Source organism: Tamandua tetradactyla, chromosome 25 (assembly GCF_023851605.1).
Source record: "Tamandua tetradactyla isolate mTamTet1 chromosome 25, mTamTet1.pri, whole genome shotgun sequence".
NCBI lineage: Eukaryota > Metazoa > Chordata > Mammalia > Pilosa > Myrmecophagidae > Tamandua > Tamandua tetradactyla.
In genome coordinates, this window is record NC_135351.1 from 34,676,442 (window position 1) to 34,695,883 (window position 19,442).

Here is a 19,442-nt window from a genome sequence, read left to right on the forward strand (position 1 = left end):
CCCCTCCACCCTGGCTTTCAACTATGGCCCCAATTTCCTCTTCTGAAGCAGAGGACATCTTTCTTCGAAAAGCTGTTTCTAAAAGGAAATAAAATGAGCTGAAAAGTGGAAGAACACTGATGATTACTGGTGCAGGCAGGAGCAGGCAGGTCCCCAGGTGTTAGCACATAGGGTCCCTTACTGGCTCTGTGACCTTGGGAGGACGATTTCAACATTTATTTCATTACTCCAGCTGCATAAGGCGGGTCTTATGCAAATGCACTGCACATTGGCCCACAGAACTCACTGCATAGTAGCTGCTATGGTTTGCAAGGGATTTGAGAGGGTGCCCCAAGTCTGAACAAGCAAGACCCTGGGGAACCCAGCACCAGAGGCTCTGGCTATGTGGAAAAGTGCAGGGAGTCTGTGTGTCGGTGTCCCAGCCTGCGTCCCCTAGGGCTGCAGCCACACCCGCCGTGGGTTGAGCATCCTGTCCTGGCTGGTGGCCTGACCTCCCGGCCTGGGAGGGAACAGGCTGGCCTGGGGTGGCCCTCGGGCAGGCGCCAGGGTGGACCTTCCTTGGAAACAAACCCACTGTCGAGCTGCAGATTCCATTCATCCTAACAAAGCACTCCTCCTATTCCGTTTGATTAAAATAGAAAGCGGACTGCTGAGGAAGGAGCCACATACAGCCCTATTTGCTATGCGTCCACCAGTGTGACAAGGCTGAGGAACGATCGGTCACTACGTGCAGCATGATGCCTGGAATGTGTTTCCCTTCGCCCCTTGTTCCGCTCAGGACCGTACTGCAGTGCCAGCTCTCAAAGTGAGAGGCTCCGGCACATTAGAGAAAAATTTTTTTTGTTGAAGCCAGGACGTTTCCTGTTTCCCATCTGTATAAATGTAATGAATGGACATAAAATAAAGGGCGCATGGCAGGAGCTTTTTGATGATAACTTGGTAGTTAATCAGTCATCAGCTATTTATGTAAAGCATGCCTGCTTTGGACAGGGAAGGACTTAATTATACAAAAAAAGTGATCTTACGACTTGGCGTATTTGAACAAATATTTATTGAATGTCTGCTCAGGACCAGGAACTGCGCTTGGCATTAAGGAGACAAAGGTGAGTCAGTCCTGGCTTCTGCCCTCAGAAGCTTTAGAGTGGCTGCATTTGGGGCGGGTGGGACATAGCAGGCAAATATTTTTTCCAATAGGTAAATGCTGGGTTGGATGAAAACATGGCGAGAAGCAGGAGCCCGAGGAGGACCTTCCAACCTGGACGTTCCTGGAAGTCTGCCCTGGGGTATGGGAGGATGGATAGGAGTTGGTAAGCAAAACTGGATGAAGGGGTGGGGAGGAGGGAGAAGAGTTGCGTGGTCAGACCATGTCACAGGGATACAAAAGAACATTACACCTGCTACAAACTACACAAGGAATGAGTGAGGCAGAAGGAGGAGGCGGATGCACCTGGAGAGGAAGGGTGGTGAGCTGGGTCCTGGGGGAACCTCCCGCCATGCTAAGGAATTTGGACCTTGCTCTCTAGTTAAGCTGTAGTGACATCAGGTTTACTCTAGGACAAGTGGTGGGTGGAAAAGGACAGGAAAGGCCCTGCACGGAGCTGCCTCCCTGGAGGGTCCCAGGATAAAGCCCATCAGACTGCTAGGCGTATAGGAATTGTGTGAAAGGTGACACTTAGGAAGGTTGCATGGATTTGGAAGCCCTCAAATATGGGGATTTGCAGCTCCAAACAGCGCTCAGGTACAGTATCTGCTACTAAATGAACTTTTCCAAATTCCAGCTCCATATTTGTGTAAGTACTTGGCTGGATTATTTCAACCCAGTGCTTTTTTTTTTTTTTTTTTTTTTTTTTTTTTTTTTTTTTTTAAAGGAAAGACAGAGAGAAGGAAGGAAGGATAGAAGGAAGGAAGGAAGGAAGAAAGGGAAACATCTTTAAACATTTTCTTGTTTTATTGTATTCTGTTTCTCCGTTTTTGTTACATGGGCTGGGGCCGGGAATCGAACCGAGGTCCTCCGGCATAGCAGGCAAGCACTTTGCCCGCTGAGCCACCGCGGCCCGCCTCAACCCAGTGCTTTTCAACTTAAAAAATTTTTCATGTTAGAAATGATGATTACCCACACTGGGCTAAAAAGAAGGAGCTGTGTGCAGCTGGAAGGAACCCTGCCCTCTACATGCAGACCCCTCTGGGTTTCCAGTGTCCCCCCAGAGTGCCGAGGGAAATCCCTATCTCATCACAGGTGACCTTAGAGTCAGAGCCTCGCTCTCCTGTATCCTCCAATCCTCTAATTCACCAGCTCTGAAGTTCGGTAACTAATCACCCATTTATCCAACAAATACTTGTTAAGAACCTACTGGTGGCAGACAGTGTGCTGGGCATGGAGGAGGCAGTGGAGAGCAGGATAGACAGGGACCCTGTTCTGGAGAAGCATAAAGGCCCGTGAGTTGGGTGGTTTGGGAAAGAGAGGGACCTGGGGAAGTCAGTAGGAACTGCAGTAAAACCTGCCAGACGCCATGAGCGGGAGCTCTATATTTGGTAGAAAAGCGAAAACCTAGACTGGGCGCCAGCAAAGGCTTCCCTACAGGAAGTGACATTCTAGCTGCGAGCTGGAGGACGCACGGGCACCAGCCAAGCCCGCAGAAGGAAGAGGAGCGTTCCAGGCAGGGGGCAGTGTGAGTGAGAGCACCAAAGGCGAGTAGAGGATGATGCGTGGCAGGAGCTCAGATGGAGTCCCTTTGCTGGGGGAGATGGGCGAGGCCAGGCCAGGCTTTGGCATTGGTACTGTCCTCGGGCCAGGACTGGAAAGGCTTTGGCCGTTCCCTGAAGCAGTCCTTGCTCGCTCTTTTGACCATATCTGACTTCTAGATCCTTCCCTTATTTCACTTGCAAGGACATGGACCCCCAAAGAGGTCAAACGACTTTTTTAAAGTCAAACGACCATAAACTGCCAGGACCACTGTGCCTTCTTTGGGTTTCCCCAGAAGCAGAGCTTGATGTGGGGATTCAATGATGAGGGGGCTCAGCTGAGGAGGCTTTCCCGGCAGGCAGTGGGAAAGGCAGCGGGAAGGAGGGTGGCCGGTCCAGGGAGTGGTCACAGGCCAGGCAGCATTAGCCAGGGGGAGGCCCCGGGGTGGGGAGCAAGCAGCGAGGAGGGGAGGGGTAGGGCTTACCTGAAAACCCAATTATGTCCGTTTTGGGGACTGAAGCTGCAGCAGGGGAGGGGAGGAGGTGCTTAGTCCGAGGCACTTCTAGTCTGGCCCCCGGTGGGGAAAGTGGGCTGCGGTGTCCGAGGAGACCTTGGGCGGAGGGACACAGGGCAGAGGCGTGGGCAGGAGGAAGACTGGTCAGCACGCCCTGAGGTGGTGAGGCCATGGGCCACGGGCAGGGCCCAGTCCTGAGCCCCTGTCCCACACCTGACTGGAGGTGGACTTCACACAGCTGGAGGTGGGTGGGGTCAGAAAGCCCTGGAACATTCTAGAGCTCTGGGCTGAGGCCTCTCCAACCCCTCAGACTCCAGATGTTTCCCTTCATTGCAGCGCACACCTCCTTTCATTCGCCCCTTCACCTGCAGTCTCGATTCTGGAAAAAAGCATGCCATTCTGAGCAATCTATTAATTGGAAAATGTTCAGATTAATGGGGAAAGAAATGAGATGCCAAAAAAACCAAGAGCTTAGTGAGGCATGGGGCACCAAACTGAGTCAAACGGGGGTTGAAACCAGCTGGAGTGATTAGGGTCCAATCATTTGACTTGTGGTTTTGGGGGGCGATCTGGCTCACAGAATTTTTCTAGAAATGGATGGGTCAGAGATGGAGGAATTTGATATTCAGTGACTTGCTTTGGGGGTGCCAAACAGTTCACAGTGTGTCCACTGTGCTCTCCGTGAGAGGCCATGGGGCAAAGAGAAAAGCAGCCTCTGGTCCCAACGTCCCTTCCTGCCTGTCTGCCCTCATGGGACCTTTATTGTGGTTGGGCTATGGATTTACAGGCACGGGCATGTTGGGGTGCCCCAGGACCCCGCAGTCGAGATCAGGAGAGGCACTGCCACAGGCCAGGGCACAGATCTCACCAGGAAGGCCTGAGGGATGCCCTCCGTGGGGCTCTGAAAGAACGGGGTCACAGTGTGGCCCCGCTGCCGAGGATTCTGTCTGGGGCCAGCCCAGGTCTTGGCGTTATTTACAAGCCCAGGCTGGGACCTGCTGGATGACAACTTTCAACGTTTTCTTCCCTGTTAAGGCTCCTGCTCTATCTGAAAACAGTTTTCTCTCTGCCCCTCCGTGGAAGGCTGAGGCAGGAGCTGGAAACCACATGGAATGTGACTTCATTTTGTCCTGAGCCTGTGGGCAATGGGGTCTGGGCTGGGTGCCCGCACGTGGGCTTCCCCTCGGAACCTGAGTAGGGGGCTTACGTCAAGAGGACACCTCCCAAAACTCACGGGTGTCCATTGTGTTTTTCCCTCTGAACACACAGTCCTAGTGCCAACAACTCATTATCGTACCAAGGAAAGAAAAACTGTGAGAGAGAGCAGAGGCGTCCTGGCAGTACCCATCGGGTTGTACAAACCGTGACTCACGCTCATTCTTGGCCAAGGCATCTTCGTAGCATCTCTCTGAGAAGTGCAGGGTGGAGACTCTGCAAAGGAAAGTAGGCACCGTGCTTTGCTTGGGCCTGAGGGCAACGGGACTGTCCTCCAATCTCCTGCCTTCTCTGGCTGGCTCCGCACCTCACCTCCTGGTGAACTTTCCAACACTGGAAGCGAACAGCCGGCTCCCGCGGCCCTGCCCTGGCTTGTGCCTTCTTTTACATATGAGGCAATTAAAAGATGAGCTAAGAGGCTGGTGCCTCTCCTTTAAAAGTAAAGGCCAGAAGCTTCTGTTGTGCCAGGGACAGTCTCCTGCAAAAATCGCCTGGATAAAGAGCGATGTCACCGAGCCACTGCAGCCATCTCCTTCGGCTCACGGCTCGCTCGGAGCCTGCCACTGCCCCTTCCGAGTCCTCTCTCTGATACTCAGCTGTCCAACCTGCTTGTGTAGTTCCCTCACCTGCAGGCCATGCTGCAAGACTGCGGGATGCAGGGATAAATCACTTGTACTTTTTCTTGCTGCCTGTCGAGCCGACATTTCTCCAGCTAATGGAATGTCCACAAAAAGCCGCAGGAACTCAACTTATTATTTTTTTCCCCTGGTGGGGTTGGAGTGGAGGAGGGAGGAAGGCTGATGAATTTCCCATGTCATCTTCTGCAGCAGGCTTTGTTTGTGGGGACTTTGGAATGTGCGGTGACTGCTGGGTTGTGGAGATGTGTTAACTGATTGGTTACAAAGGGCTCCTGACAAAATAGAAACAGGAAGATTTTAAAGATTGCTATTGTCATACCCTAAATAGTGAGTGTTGCAGCTTAGTATATTTTCTTCAGTCTTCCCCCAACCCCCCCCACAAACCCTCCATCCCTTTGGTACATTTCTGGTAGCTTTCTCTGTATGTGTGTGAAAATATAATATTTCGTGGGCAAGTTAACCCTTTTGGGATACCATTTTTTTTTCATCTTCACACTGGGATTTTTCATTTAGTGTTATGAGCATTAAACAAGTTAATATATATACAATGGTTAGAACACACCTACTACATAATAGCATTTAGTAAATGCTGACTGCTATTTTGTTTATTCTCGTCATGTCATTGTGCATCCCTCCCTGTTCTAGTTTGCTAGCTGCCAGAATGCATCTACCAGAAACAGAATGACTTTTAAAAGGGGGAATTTAATAAGTTGCTAGTTTACAGTCCAAAGGCCAAGAAAATGTCCAAATAAAACAAGTCTATAGAAATGTCCAATCAAAGGTATCCAGGGAAAGATACCTTGGTTCAAGAAGGCCGACGAAGTTCAGAGTTTCTTTCTCAAGTGAAAGGGCACATGGCGAGCACGGTGTCATCTGTTGGCTTTTTCTTCTGTCTTCCTGTTTCATTAAGCTCCCCAGGAGGCGTTTTCCTTCTTCATCTCCAAAGAGCTGGCTGATGGACTCTTTGCTTTGTGGTGCTGCAGCATTTTCTGCTCTCTCTGAATCTCCCATTCTCCAAAATTGTTTCCTCTTTTATAGGACTCCAGAAAATTATCAAGACCCACCCAAATGGGTGGAGACATGTCATCACCTAATCCAGCTTAATAACCACTTTTGACTAAATCACCATCCAGGGAGATGATCTGATTACAGTTTCAAACATATAGTATTGAACAGGGATTATTCTACCTTTATGAAATGGGATTTAGATTAAAACATGGCTTTTCTAGGGGACATACATCCTTTCAAACCAGCACACCCTCTTTTCTCTTAACCTACAGTGTGCATTTTTCCATGTTTGAATATACTGATCACAAATGCAATGGCTGTATCCATTCAACTGTCTTCAGATTATATTCTATTGAACAGAGTAACAGCTCTCCATATTTCATTCTTATAAAGCTGCGTGGGAAATTTCTTTTTTTCAGGCCAGATATCCTAATGAAAAGATGAAAAAAAGGCTAAGGTCCTTGTGAGTAGGTTGCTAAATAAAATATAGGATGCCCAGTCGTATTTGAACTTCATATAAATAACAAGAAAAGTAGGTCCCAAATCTTTTTTTTTTTTCATATAAATATGTTCCAAATATTGCATGGGGCATACTTAAACTAAAAAAGTATTTGCTATATAGCCAACACTCAAATTTACCTGGGCATTTAGTATTTTCATTTACCAAATCTGGCAATCCTATAAGTGAGATGAAAAAAGGTGAGGGGAAGGGGGCTCTGTTTGCCCTGCCCAACTGATACCAGATTTTTTAGAATAAGGAACATGGATGGTTTTATTATCCACATTCTACCACTTGGCAACAGCAAAGCAGGAAACTAAAAATGAGAAAGAAAAAGGGAAGAAAAGTCCCAAGATTTTTACAGCTTCAAAATGAAAAACTGGAGTAACCATCTGTGCTGGTTTGAAGGGATGTATGTCCCCTAGAAAAGCCATGTTTTAATCAAAATCCCATTTTGTAAAGGCAGAATAATCCCTATTCAATACTGTATGTTTGAAGCTATAGTCCGATCATCTCCCTGGAGATATGATTTAATCAAGAGTGATTGTTAAAGTGGATTAGGTGACGACAAGTCTCCACCCATTTGGGTGGGTCTTGATTAGTTTCTGAAGTCCTATAAAAAAGGAAACATTTTGGAGAATAGGAGATTCAGAGAGAGCGAGAGAAGAACGATATAGGCACGAGAAGCAGGGAGCCCACTAGCCAGCAGTCTTTGGAGATGAAGAAGGAAAATGCCTCCCTGGGAGCTTCATGAAACAGGAAGCCAGGAGAGAAAGCTAGCAGATGATGCCATGTTTGCCATGTGCCCTTCCAGATGAGAGAGGAACCCTGACTGCATTTGCCATGTGCCGTCTCACTTGAGAGAGAAACCCTGAACTTCACTGGCCTTCTTCAACCAAGGATGCCTTAGATTGGAAATTTTTATAGACTTGTTTTAATTGGGACTTTTTCTCAGCCTTGGAACTGTAAGTATCTGATTAAATTCCCCTTTTTAAAAGCCATTCCGTCTCTGGTATATTGCATTCCAGCAGCTAGCAAACTAGAACAACATCTTTTACCTAACCATAGTTATTTAAAAGATGTAAAACAAAAGAAGACATTTACAAGCAATTGTTCATTTTGCATTTTGAAAGCATGACAGGAAATTCACTCCAGTTTTGCAGATGATGGTTATGATGTTTTGGGGAGCTTTTGCTTTTCAGATAGAAGATGCTACCTGGCCGGTGGCCCTGAAAGACCTGGGCAATTCAGCTGGGGATTTAACTACTGAATGGCCAAACCTCCTGTTGCCAATTTTAGGCTCAAGGGCATTCCTCCCAGAGCCATGGAGACTTCTCCATGAAGCTTCTGCAGAGCTTCTCCCCACCAGGGCAGCCAGGGCCTTGTCCAGGAAAGCATTCCCTGACCCCGAAGGATTTAAGTCATTTACGGATACTCGGTGCATGCCTGAAGTGTGTGTACTGAAGGGCTTAGAGAGGCAGCCTGGCTGCAGAGCCTCCTCCTGAACTGCCTTTGGGGGAGCAAGCACAGGGTCCTTACTGTTTATAGCAGTGGAAGGAGCAGGTAAAAAAAAAAAGGAGTTGGGTGGGTGGGGCGGGGGTACGATGGTCTGAAGTCATTGGTCACCTGCCTGCCCCCAGCACTGCCACAGTGGATATGTTTGGAATGAAAGGCACCATTAAAAATTGGCAAGGGGTGTGACAGATCAGAAGAAAAAACAGGCCAGTAAAAGATGGAGTTCAGTTAAATTCTGACTTAGTCCCTTGGCTCCTGGGGTGCAGGGGCCCTCACCTGAAGGCTGGAGAAAGCGCTGCTGAGTGAATAGTGAGAGTATAGTCCATTTATCTTTCTTCTTACAAGCCATAGGATCCCTGCAGTTTTTACAACTGCCTTCCCCACCTCTCACTTTTTTCTGATGGCAGTTATCCGGCTGGTGAGAATCCTCTCCTTTGCACCCGCAGGACATCTATCTAAAACAGAAGGAAATCCCGGTGCCCCAGGGCCCCCTGCCTCCCATCACCCACCCACCTAAATCACTAAAAACACTGATCAGGGGAGTTTCAGGAGGACAAGATGCTATTTTGGGCCTCCATCACTTTGCACCTGCTGCTTTCTTTGCTTCCAAGAAAGCGCTGCTCTTCCCTCTCCCCTTTACCCCCCCCCCCAGGCTGCCTGGTCACCTATTTCACATCAGAATCGGCTTGGAGGTAGGTTTCTGCAGGACTTGTTCTTTACCACACCTCAGAGTGAGAGGTTCTTTCCTTTGAGCTGCTGCCTCATCTGTCTGCCACACTCCTTTCTATTAGGTTGCTGTCCGTTGGCTCACACTTCCTCTTTCCACCCATGAGCTCCTTGACGGAGGGACCTGTCTTCTTGTTTGTCTCTATTTCCCCAGCAACTGAACAGAGTCTCGCATGTCATAGACAGTCAATATTTGTTGGATAAATGAAAACACATTTTAGGTTTAACAGAAATTATTCCATATGTTTCAAAAATCTGAACTCCCAGCAGTATGGAATGGCAATCTTTGTAAATAGTGATGCTCTTTCTAGGTGCATAGCTTCGAGCTCCATAAAAGGGCTGTGTGTGTTTGTCTGAACCCCTGGCTGGACCTTTGGCCCTATAATTGATTTATGATTACATCTTTTGCATTTCTATTTCATTCTGATTCTAAACTTCTCAGATAGCTTTGCCACAAACTCGTCAAAAGGAACAAAGTGCATTGGCGTCCAATTTAAACCCTCTTGGATTCTTGGAACGGCTGGTCAGCTGGGGACAGGAAGACTTGGTAGGATGTGCATTTCTCACAGACAGAGGTGAGACAGCACAGTCTCACAATAAAATCCTGGATCAAAGAAAGCGTGTGCTCACACCATCCGGAGCAGCTGCCTCCGCGGTCTGCGTTGGGGTAGGGCTTTGGGTTCCTGCGAATTCTCTGATTCAAGTCTCAGTTTGATGTGAACCATATCAGTCATCCTCCCTCCTTGAAAACATCCACAAACAAATCCTTCCTTGGAAACGGAGAAGTGGCTGGCTTTCAGTACCCCTCAGAGACTTGTCCTAACCTGAGTGATTCACCCCATGTGGCTTGGTCTCTTTGAGTAATCCCTCAGACTTGACCAGTGAGTAACTAAGATGGGAAAGTTCTCTGGAGAAAGGAACTTTGTTGCTTGTAAGTTTCTGGAGTCTGACTGTGAGGAATCCTTTAGGAGCTGCCCTTTCCATTGTAATCACCCACCGGGATCCCAAAAAGGTTTATAAGTGGCCTAAAGTTTAGGTTTGCTCTTAACCAGGGGGAGTTTTTCCCCCTTTAAACAAGTCTATATATCAAGGATGTCTCCTAGTTGAAGACAGAATTATCATATGATTCAGCAATTTCACTCCTAGGCATCTACCTAAGGTAATTGAAAGTAGGGAATCAAACATATTTACACGCCAAAGTTGATAGTGGCATTATTCACAATAGTCAAAAGGAGGAAGAAATCCAAGTATTCACCAGCAGATGAATGGATGAGCAAAACATGGTATCTACATACAGTGGAATATTGCACAGCTATAAGAAGGAACGAAGTTCTGACACATGCTACAACATGGATGAAACTTGCAGACCTCATGGGTGAAATAAGCCAGATCCAAAAGGACAAATATTGTATGGTTGCATTTATATGAAAAGTCCACAAGAGGCAGATGGAAAGACAGAGAACAGATTAGCATTTGCCAGGGGCTGGGGAGAGGAGAAAATGGGGAGTGACTCCTTCATAGGTATGGGATTTCTCTTTGGGATCATGGAGGTTTTCTGAAACTGAGTGGTGATGGTTGTACGACAGTGTGAATGTACTTGATGCCCCTGAACTATTTACAATGGTTAAAGTGACAAGTTACATGTTATATATATTTCACCACATTAATAATAGTAATGACAGTAACCTAAAATTTAACAATAGTCTCAGAATTTCTGTCTCTTTTACCAGTGTGCAAATGAATTAAATGGGGTTTGCTGTAGCTGGAGCAGAGATCTGGCTGAGGATATCCTGGGACCCCAGGTCCTTCTTAGCTGTTCCTGATATTTTCTTAGCCCTGTCCTTTCTATATACTTCTACTTAGTGCAGTGCTTGGGTTAGTAAAGCCCCAAGGACCTCACCTGGGACAGCATTTCTCATAATAAGCTTCATTTGTCTTCTTCTTTAAAAAGATGGATGATATATATCTCCAAGGGCACTAAAGCCCTCCAAAAAAAGAGGGGAGATCTCAGCCATCACAGCTAAAAGTCGCCACCTGTTGATATATTACATCCATGAGTGTGTGCTGACTCCTGAATGCCAATCAATACCCCTGGGTTCATTCCGGCCACGTCCCTGGCCTCATCTGTGATGCATTTCTCCCACAGACGGACTATGAGACACCTGACTTATCCCACCCACAACAGATGTACTTTTTGTCTGGTCCTAGGATTCACATGAAATAGTTTGAGCATTGCTAACCCAGACCCTGAGAGATGCCAATTAGTTTAACCAGAGGCCACTATTTGTGTGGTTATTTCTGTCTTTGTCTTTCAATAAATAGCCACAATTCTATTTCCCAAAGTTGCACAGTTTAATTCTTTCCTTGCCCACTCTTGCAGTGTGGTTTTGTTATTCATCTGTAACGTAGGGAAGCTCCTTGGTTACTGTTTTCCATCCCCTACCCTCCACCAGGCTTCACATTAGTGGTGGGGGTGGGATGGGGGTGGGGGTGCCTGAGCAGCTGGGCCTGGCGGAAGGGTAAGTTCTAGGCCTACTGATAAAGGGAATTGACTTGCATCTGCCTCAACTCTTTTTCAATTAACCTGGCCTTGGAGGGAAGTTGCTTGATGACTAGATGCCCTCCACAGCTCCTTCAGAAATGCCTCAACCCCCACTCTCACCCATCACCGCCTCTCCCCACATTTCTTGGTCTCATTTTCATAAGAATTTTTAGTTAAGAAGAAAAGGAGTTTCAAAACCCCTCCTGAATCTTTCAGTGCAGGAGGAGATTGGAATGAATAGTCAACAGGCCAAAGGGTCAGTAGGAAGGACCAGAAGCCAGGAGCATGAATGATTTACAAAGTAAATAATAGAGGTTTCTGGGGACTGGTGATATTCAGGCTAATTTAGCAATCACATAATGCTGAAAGAGCATACCCTTCCTTATCAGGGAACATCATACCCAGAGGCCAGCAGGGGCAGCATTCTGGACAAAGCTCATTCTGGACAAAGCTTATCTGCTTATCCTCCCTGTTTCTGCCCATTCCCTGGTTGGCTCATTCATTTATTCATTTACTCTGAGACACAGACTTGATCTTTACTTGGCATGTGGGGCTTTGCAGGAGGAACACAGGAGCTGGGCCTCCTCCATGGCCTTCTGCCCCCAGGTCCACAGTCTCTATTCTTGAATGATCCGCAGTAGTTGACGCATCGCATCGACACTGAAATGTTCAGGGGCCACACACATGGAAGTCCCGGAATTTTTGCTCAGAACTCACCCTGGGGCCTCCAGTTGAGGGAGTTGTTTTGAAACTCCAATGCCAGGTCCTCACCAGTAGAGCATCAGACTTCTGGGAGAGAGAGCTGACCACCCCCAGGCCTTGCCTCTATGCTCTCCCCAAGCTGCCCCAACAGCCCAGACCTGTATTTTAATCAGTGTCAACAGGGCTCCCAAATTAGTGCTGAAAAACAGCCTTGAGTCAGTGCTAGGAAACCCAGGGGTGGTGGAGGAGGTGACTCATCAGGCCACAACAAGGCCGAATTGCCATCCAAACTGTTTGTTTGGCCCGAAAGATCTTCCCAGCATGGCAAAACAGGGCTACAAAACAATGACACCAAGTACTGCAAACAGCAATTTCAAAATCCCCCAAGGTGAAAGAGAGAGATGACCATAAACAGGCAAACCAGGGCTTTAAGATAATGTTGAAGAGCAGGATTAAATTTCAGATTTTATAACCTTGCTTTTGGTAACTTAAAGTTGTTAGTGACATAGTTCAAGAAAGAGGCTTGGCATCCTGGATGTGGGGTGCACATTATTGTTCTAAGAACAGGTTTATGGTCTTTCAGGAAGGAGCCTGCAGTTTACATGAATAATCTCCCCTCTCCTTCTCCTCCTCCCTCCCTCCCTTTCTTTTACTCTTACTCCTTTGTCTGTCCTTCTCTCTCTTTCTCTGATTCTCCTTTCCTTTCCTTCCTTCCTTCCTTCCTTCCTTCCTTCCTTCCTTCCTTCCTTCCTTCCTTCCTTCCTTCCTCTTCCTCTCTCCCTTCCTCCCTCTCTCCCTTCTTTTATCCTTCTCTCCCTCTCTCTTTCTCTTTCTTTCCATCTTACTCCATGGAAAGGAAAGAAACTCTGTCTCACCTGGGAGCCAGGGACTGATTGGAATGAACCTACCCAGTTGTGGAGGGAAGGACCAGCGAGTGTGGTAATCATTTCCCAAGGTACAAGACCTGAATATTTTCTGGTTTTACGTGGCTATCTTATATTTTTCTATCTATTTGACAACTAAAGTTAGAATTTGGGACAATAATCCCAGCAGAAATGCTACTTCCTCCAGGGCTTGAATGAAAAACAAGAATTATTACTACAGTCCCTTATTTCAACAATTGGCCGTGGGGGAGCCTTGCCTACTCAGTGGCCTCAGCAGATTAGCAGGAATGCCGATTCCACATGTTCAGATCCTATCTAGGCATCATCAGAGTTATGCAAGGCCCCACCTTTCTGCATTTAGGTCAGCTAGAAAGTTCACATAAGTTGATTGGTATTTCCTGCACCAGTTAGGCAAAAAAATATTATAATCACAGCTTTTCTGGCTGGATTCAGGTATCCTTTGCTTCAAGCTCAGGCCAGAATCAGGAAATGAAGAGGCTTGCGTGAGAAGGAAGACTACTGGGGTGGAGGTTTGGAAGTGGGGCAAGGGGGAATTTGATGGCATCCAAGTGATCAACATGGATAAGTTATTAAGAAAAATCAAAATGACCCGCTCTCGGTAGAAATCACCACTGGTCAGATTCTTCTCTCTAACTTCTGCTTGTGACGTTGTATGAAGAGACAAGTGGGAGCTTCCATCACACTGGTAATAAGGATGCTGGACTTCTTGGCAAGTGTCATGAGGGCTTGTATCATTTGGGAAGGACTTCTTTAAGAAAAATACTGACTGTGAAAACAATATTAGGTATGCAAGTGAATATATATATATGGTGATTTTCCAGAAACCTTCAGATGAGTCCCTGGATCAGATAAGTCCTGAAACCCAGGAACCCAGCCTCTCCAGAACATCAGATAGTTCCATCTCCCTACCCCATATTATTGACAGCCCCCTCCAACATGAAAAAATTAGAATCCCATAGCCCAAATACCCCTAAAGAGTGGGATAGAAAGTTTAAAAGTGGTGGTGGAGTTGTAGAGAGAAGGTGGAATTTAACAAACAAATATGATTGCTGAATCATTAAATTGATATCTCTTTTAGTCTCCAGTATCTTAGAGCAGCTAGAAGTAAAAACCTAAAATTGTGGAATGGTAACCCATACCAAACTCTGAAATCTGTTCTACAATTAATTGTTGTGCTGTGCTTTGAAATTTGTTGCTTTTTTGCATGTATGTTATTTTTCACAAAAAAGAAAAATAGTTGATTGTGATGATAAAAAAATCATCTTATAAAACGATAAGATGATAAAAAAATCATCTTAGAAAAATCTGAAAGGATGGTATGGTAGCCCATGACAAACTCTGGAATCTGTCCTGTAACTACTTGTTGAAGAGTGCTTTGAAAACTATTGCTTTTTTTCTTTCTTTGCTTTCTATATGTTATATTAAACAATTTTAAAAAGTTAAAAAAAAAAGCAAATATATAATGGAATTCACAGTGGAAAAGAAATACAAAGAATCATGAATAGTGAAAAGCTGGCAAATATTCTATAAATCACAAAATTCACAAAAATAAACACTATTTTTATTAACCAACACCTGGACACATTTCTACAATACTGTTGTTTCCACTAGTTTTGCCTGCATACTCTTCAATCAGCTGTTCAAATGACAACAATTTTGTAATATTTTCTGCAGAGAGAATAGAAAGGTAACACAGTTCCTTCCTGTGAAACCTTGTTTCTCTCCCACCACCCAAACCCTCATACTTCTGGGCCAGGATGCTGGGGGACAACCTGGAGCCCCACAATCTTTGTGTCATGAGCCAGAGGACTTAGCACATGGAAGGCGAGGAACTGGATATACATTCCTCAAAGCCAGTTGTCCTACTCCAGAAAGGCTTGCTACCAGTAATGGAACTATACACAGTGTTTTAGGCCACATAAATTGATCCTATAAAACTTAAACTCTGTTAAGTTTATATACGTCTATATTCTCAGCTCAACTTTCCCTTAGCTGGGTCCCCAGAATGCTCAAAGCCATGCTCCAAGGTCACCCAACATGAAGGGGAATCTGATGGCCTGTGATTAAAATGTCTCACTCCTAGAAATTCTATAGCTCTTATGACCTGTAAACTCATTGGTGGACTCTTCCCCTTTCTAGGATCTTAGATGGGGTCCATGTAAGAGGGGATCCTTGACATCCATTAGCTTCACAATAAATCCACTTGGGGTTCTGTGTGAATTTGAACAAGTGACAACTCACTGGCCTCAGTTTCTACATCTGCCCATTTCACTGGATTCTTGCAAGGACCAAATGATGTAAGTGCAGCTGATAGCCTAAAAAGAACAGACTCAGCTATGTTATAAGGTACTTAGTGCAAACCTCATGCTTATAGTCTATTGTCAAATGGATAGACAGTTTGAAAGTATATGAGACAGTAACAACTATTCATCTGGGAAGAGGGCGGTTCTTTAACTTTTGTCAAGTAATCATCCACTCACAGAAGTCTAGAAGCAGCCGAAAATGAAATCTGGGTGGAGCTAGTGGGTAGGAGACCTAAGTTTTGGGATTTGCCTCCAATCTCTTGGATGGTCTGTTAGCTAACGCCAAATCTGGGTAGAATTTCTACAGATGCAGGAGGCTTCCAAAGTCTGAGGGGATTCACAGAAAGGAGAGAGAATTTCATTTTAGCAGGTCTGAAGGAGTTCAGAATAGGGTCTTTACTGCTGGCTGGTTCAGTATGGAGGGAAGCGAAAGCTGGAAAGGGTGAGGGTGAATGATGAAAGGAGGTGGATACCTCCTTCGCTGTCTCTGAGACCCAGGTCTTCTGCAGAGGACAAAGCAAAAGTCACATTTAGGAAAGCAACTATGATTGCCACATATGGGATTTATTTTACTTAAACCAACATTTGAACTGACTAGTGTGCGAACACACACTCACACTCTCTTCTCCCCCCCCCCCCCCCCCACATTGGGTTCAACACAGTGAGGTTGATCTAACCTCTTAGACTTTCTTGTTCCCCAAGCATGCCCACCTGGTGCTTTACAAATCTGTCTTCATAACGTTGACCTGTTTCAGGATATTTTCTCTTCCTTCTAGATATAACTGCAACTCTGCTTCCCTGCTCCAGGACACCTATTCATGTGCATCCATCTCGATGGAGCAGGGTGGTTTCTCCCATATCCCGTGTACCCCTGCACCCTAAGAAGGAGTGGATTCTTCTTGCTCCTTGTTGTTGCTCCCAGACACTTTCATGTACCTTTTCCTTCAAAAATTCCAGCAGCTTTATTCTGTAGGGCTGACAGTTGCTCCTTTTTACCATCAGCCTTTCAGCCCTTGGTGGTTTTAGCACCCACCTCTCTCTCTAGTACTTCTTTTCATGCCATCCTTCTTAGTAACTTTAATAACCACAGAAATCCCCCTATTCTCAGAGTTCCTTAAACTCATCTCCTGTTATAACCTGTTTTTTTTTTCATTTGAGAAGATATAAGTTAAAAGAAAAATCATGCAGAAAGAGAGAATTTCATATACACCCCTTTGTTACTATTATTTTGCATTAGAGTAGTAAGTTGGCTGCAACTAATGAGAGAATACTATGATAATTGTACTATTACTTTTTTATATCCCATAGTTTATGTTAGGATTCACTGTTTGCATTGATCACCACTCCTATGAGTATGACTTTTCCTTTTCCTCCAACTGCATTAACTCTGAAATCTCAACCCTGAGCTTCAACATCTGACCACTGTCTCCTTCCATCTAACTCCCTTACTTCAGTGCTTCTAGTCAAAGAAGTCTTCTACGCCAATGAAATCTCTTCCCACTATTTCTCAGCTCTTTGGGGCCCTTTTCCTTCTACATCCTTTGCTCCTTTCTCTTCCATTTATTCACCTTGCAAATATCTCTCCTGGTTACACCCAACTCTCTTCCCACTTGTCCTTCTGTACCTGAGGAGCAGAATCTTGCAGAAAGAAAGTGTACAGCCTCGCCAGTTCCAGTAACATAAAGTCTGTGGCCACAAATCTCAAGTGGGCCCTTAGCACAGCCCAGCAAACCTAATAAATTTCCACTCTCACACTCTTCAAAGCAGCTCATTTACACCTTTCTTCTTTTCAAACTTCTAGTGTCTCTCCTTGTTCCTTTTTCTTAGCTGGTGACTTGGCCTCTTATTTCACTAAGAAAACAGTGAGTATAGAACACCATCTCCTCTTTCTTTCTTTTTTTTTTTTCTTGCATTTTTAAAAACTTTTATTAATAAAACCAACCAACAGACAAACATGAACACTCTTAACGTATGAACATTCCATACTTGGTGTGCAACCAATGGCTCACAATATCATCAGATACTTGTGTATTCATCACCATGATCATTTCTCAGAACATTTACATCACTCCAGAAAAAGAAATAAAAAGAAAAAAGGAAAAACTCATACATACCATATCCCTTACCCCTCCCTCTCACTGACCACTAGTATTTCAATTTACTCAATTTATTTTAACATTTGCTCCCCTATTATTTATTTATTTATATCTATATTTTTTACTCATCTATCAACATTATAGATAAAAGGAGCATCAAACACAAGGTTTTCACAATCACACAGTCACATTGTGAAAGCTATATCATTTTACATTTATCTTCAAGAAACACAGCTACTGGAACACAGCTCTACAGTTTCAGGCACTTCCCTCTAGCCTCTCTAATACACCTTAAACTAAAACGTATATATCTATAATATGTGTAAGAATAACCTCCAGGATAACTTCTTGATTCTGTTTAAAATCTCTCAGCCACTGACATTTCATGTTGTCTCATTTCTCTCTTCGCCTTTACAGTCAAGAAGGTTTCCCAATCCCTTTATGCTGAGTTCCAGCTCATTCTAGGATTTCTGTCCCATGTTGCCAGGGAGGTTTACACCCCTGGGAGTCATGTCCCAGGTAAAGATGGGGAGGGCACTGAATTTCCTTGCTGTGTTGTCTGAGAGAGGGATAGACCACACTGAGCAACAAAAGAGGTTCTCTGGGGTGGCTCTTAGGCCTGATTTTTGTTTTTAATTTATTTTATTTATTAAATGTACCAACATACAAACACAAACATTCTTACCATATGATCATCCCACTCTACATATATAATCAGTAATTCACAATATCATCACATAGTTGTATATTTATCATCTTGATCATTTCTTAGAACATTTGCATTAATTCAAAAAAGAAATAAAATGAAAACAGAAAAAATTTATACGTGCCATACCCCTTACTCCTCCCTTTCATTGATCACTAGCATTTCAATCTAAATGTATTTTAACACTTGTTTCCACTATTATTTGTTTATTTTTAATCCATATGTTTTACTCATCTGTCCATAAGGTAGATAAAAGAAGCATCAGACATGAGGTTTTCACAATCACACAGTCACAATGCGAAAGCTATATCATTATATAATCATCTTCAAGAAACATGGCTACTGGAACACAACTCCACATTTTCAGGCAGTTCCCTCTAGCCTTTCTGTTACACCCTGACTAAAAGGGTGATATTTATTTAATGCATAAGAATAACCTCCAGTATAACCTCTGGACTCTGTTTGGAATCTCTCAGCCATTGGCAGTTTATTTTGTCTCATTTCTCTCTTCTCCCTTTCGGTCAAGGTTTTCTCAATCCCTTGGTGCTGAGCCCCAGCTCATTCTGGGATTTCTGTCCCACGTTGTTGCCAGGAAGGTCCACACCCCTGGGAGCCATGTCCCACCTAGAGAGGGGAGGACAGTAAGTTTGCTTTTCATGTTGGCTGAGAGAGAGAGCTTAGGACTAATCTTAAATAGGCCTAGTCTATCCTTTGGAGGGATAAGTTTCATATGAACAAACCCCGAGATTGAGGGCTTGACCTATTGATTTGGTTGTCCCCACTGCTTGTGAGAATATCAGGGAGTCTCCAAATGGGGAAGCTGGATTTTCCACCTTTCTCGCCATTCCCCCAAAGGAACTTTGCAAAAACTTTATTCACTGTTCAAATCACCGTAGAATTTATTGGGGCATCACTCTGGAAAAACCTACAAAATCTCATGCCCTATTCAAGGTTCCTTATATTTATGGTGTTCAATTAAACTGTCCATATAAGTTATATTAGGAAATCACTAGTCAAAATATAAATTTTGTACCAAATAAACATTTTTTGCTTTAGTCTCACACATAAGTTAAGGTTTTAAAATATGAATTGCCACCTATTTTCAATACTCTGCAATATTGACATTCTTTTGCTCTTCCTCACGCAAAAACATTTTTTAATTTGCACATTTAGTCACTGTCATTGTACACTCTAGGCATTCCTAAATTATACCATCTCAGTCTTTATAGTCTATCTTTTCTTCTGATTTCCTCACTCTCCAGCCCTCCTCACTCTATCATTCTCACATTCAGCTTCATTCAGTGTACTAACATTGTTGTGCCACAGTTAGGTAGTATTGTGCTATCCATTTCTGAATTTTTACAATCAGTCCTGTTGCACGATTTGTATC